Source organism: Nicotiana sylvestris, chromosome 6 (assembly GCF_000393655.2).
Source record: "Nicotiana sylvestris chromosome 6, ASM39365v2, whole genome shotgun sequence".
Taxonomy (NCBI): domain Eukaryota; kingdom Viridiplantae; phylum Streptophyta; class Magnoliopsida; order Solanales; family Solanaceae; genus Nicotiana; species Nicotiana sylvestris.
In genome coordinates this window covers 176,949,455-176,952,485 of record NC_091062.1, presented here as the reverse complement: position 1 = coordinate 176,952,485, position 3,031 = coordinate 176,949,455, and positions in this window count along the sequence as shown.

Below are 3,031 nucleotides of genomic sequence, written 5' to 3'. Positions count from 1 at the left end.
TTGGTCCTATGCTTGGAACAGAAAATACTGGAGCTACAAAGAGAACTTGAGCAGGTCCGGAACTTGGAAAACCTTTCCCTCACCTTAAACAGCCCTGATTTCAACCAACAAAACCCAAACGCCTAAAACTCGACACCTCCCCGAAACACACAGGACCAAAATTCAACCCCGAACCCTCCCACACCACATTAATACAACACGTCTCCTCAGAACCATAACCCTCCACCAGTACCTACTCCTCAACACACCATCACCATCCAGCTCAATACCCACAAACCACCACTTACCACACTTCCCAGAATGTACCGCAACCTACTCTTGATCCCCATAACTCAACCAATGATCACCATAATGCCTAGATTCTTGGAGTCCACCAAAGCAATCTCATATATATGGAAACTTTACCCCATACCCCACAACAAACCCTATATATACCGGAGTCCACCGAGAAGGACTTGCTTATCAAGAACATGGCGGAAGAACTCAAGAAGCTCACTGGCAGAGTTCAGAGTGTCGAAGGTGGTAAGGGCATTGAAGGTTTGAATTATGATGACTTGTGCATTCAACCAGATGTAGAACTGTCGGAGGCTTGAAAACCTCCCAAGTTCGAAATGTTCGACGGAACTGGTGATCTGAAAGTGTATCTAAAAACATATTGTGAAAAACTTGTAGGAGTTGGAAAAGATAAATGAATTCGTATGAAGCTGTTCATGAGGAGCCTCACAGGAGATGCTTTATCTTGGTACATCAGTCAGAACTCGAAAAAGTGGATTAATTGGGTGAGCATGACGTCAGATTTTATGGACAGATTCAGGTTCAACACAGAAAACGTACTGGACATTTTCTACATTCAAAATCTCAAGAAGAAACCAACTAACACTTTCCGTGAATATGCTACTCGGTGGAGATATGAAGCTACAAAGGTAAGGCCAGTTCTTGAAGAAGAATTGATAAATAAGTTCTTCATCAGAACTGAAGACCCGCATTACTATGAAAGGCTGATGGTTATTGAAAACCATAAATTCTCTGACATCATCAAGCTGGGAGAAAGAATAGAAGAAGGGATCAAGAGCAGAATAGCGAGGTATCTCTAATAAGAAAGAAGTGGGTGCTGTAATGGTAGCCCAAGGTCCAGAGTCTCCTCTCACATACCAAACTCCTCCACTCACATACCAGCCTTCACCCTCCAGATACCAACAACCTGCTGCCACCTACCATAACTATAACACCCAATCCACTTTTTACCACTCACCACCACCCGCCCGCCAAAACTACCAAAAACCAAGACCAAACTTTGACCGCAAACAACCCAAACAATACACTCCAATTGCTGAACCCATAGACCAACCGAATGAGAGACTGAAGGTTGTTGGTTATGTCACTCCTATTCCCCCCGTTGCTATGGAAAATTCTTCTTAGTGGATTAACCCAAACAAGACATGTGCCTATCACTCAGGCATGAAGGGCCATGCCATTGACGAGTGTCGCACTCTAAAGGACAAGATCCAAACATTAATCGACACTAAAGTCATACACGCAAAGGAGGTTGCACCAAATGTTCGTAACAATCCTCTCCCATAACACAGAGGCGAGGGGGTGAATGTGATAGATACCGATGAAGAATGGGAATCAGAGGGTCAATTGGACTCATTAGGGAGGCAGATGATCCTAAAACATCTCCGGTCACCCTCACACCCATTGTGGTACAAACCCAAGCACCGCTTGAAGTCGAGGTAGCTGCACCAGTACCATTTGAAGTCGAGGTAACCACACCCTTCACTATAATGGTAGCACCCACGCCATGTTACAAATCTGATGTTATACCATGGGATTATGTTGTGGAAGCAAGGAGGAAAGGTAAAGCAAAAATGGAATAAAAAGGTGCAACACAAGGCATGACTAGAACTGGCAAGGTTTATACACCTGAGCACTTGGGAAGAACAAGCAAAGAAGCTGCATCCAAGTCGTCTGTCACTGAGACTGGCCCTGGCGTCCTTCAGAGAAAAGTGCAAGCGAGAGAATACTCTGTGGTTGACTATTTGAACAAAACTCCTGCTTAGATATCCATCTTATCACTGCTGCAAAACTCCAAGACACACAGGAATGCCCTGATGAAGGTGTTGAGTGAAGCCTATGTACCTACCAACATCACTAGTAGGAAAATGGCCAACATGGTTGGGCAGGTATTGGAAAGCCAAAAATCACTTTCATGAAGATGAGCTACCACTGGAAGGACTATGTCACAACAGGGCACTATATATCACAGTGAAATTCAAAGATAAGTTCATCACCAGGGTCCTGGTAGATGGGGGTTCAAGTCTCAATATATGTCCACTGACTATTCTAAAGAGGTTGGGTAAAGGCCTGCACGAGATACGAGTAGGAAGCATGAATGTGAAGTTGTTTGATAGATCTCTGAGGGCCACAATCGGAGAAATCAACCTCATCCTACAGATGGCCCCAACCTGGTTTGATGTTGAGTTTCAAGTGTTGGATATATCTGCTACCTAAATTCTATTGTTAGGATAATCCTGGATACATTCCGCTAGGGCCGTGGCCTCTACTCTACATCAGGTCGTGAAGTTTGAATGGAACCATCAGGAGGTGATCATCCATGGAGACAGGAGTAATCCCATCTATACCAATCAGACTATTCCGGTCATCGAGAATAAGAAAAAGCTAGGTATAGAAACATACCATCGCATTGAGCGCGTCAATGTAATTGAAAAGGATAAATGATAGAGCAACAAGATAGAAAGCATACCACTATGGACAGGGTATGAACCTGGTAAGGGTCTCGGCAAGAATCTCCAAGGGAACACCAAACTGGTACAGCCGAAGCGTCATGGTGCAACGTTCGGGCTTGGGTGCGAATATACTTGGTAAGAGTACCAGGATTGGTCGCCACCATGGCACAGTCCTTAATATCTGCTTGAACAACCGGTACCATATTTACACCAGACATTTCATCAAGCTGACATGATGTGGGGGTCTGAGGAAGATGAAGCCTTAGCTGGCATTAGAAAGTTGT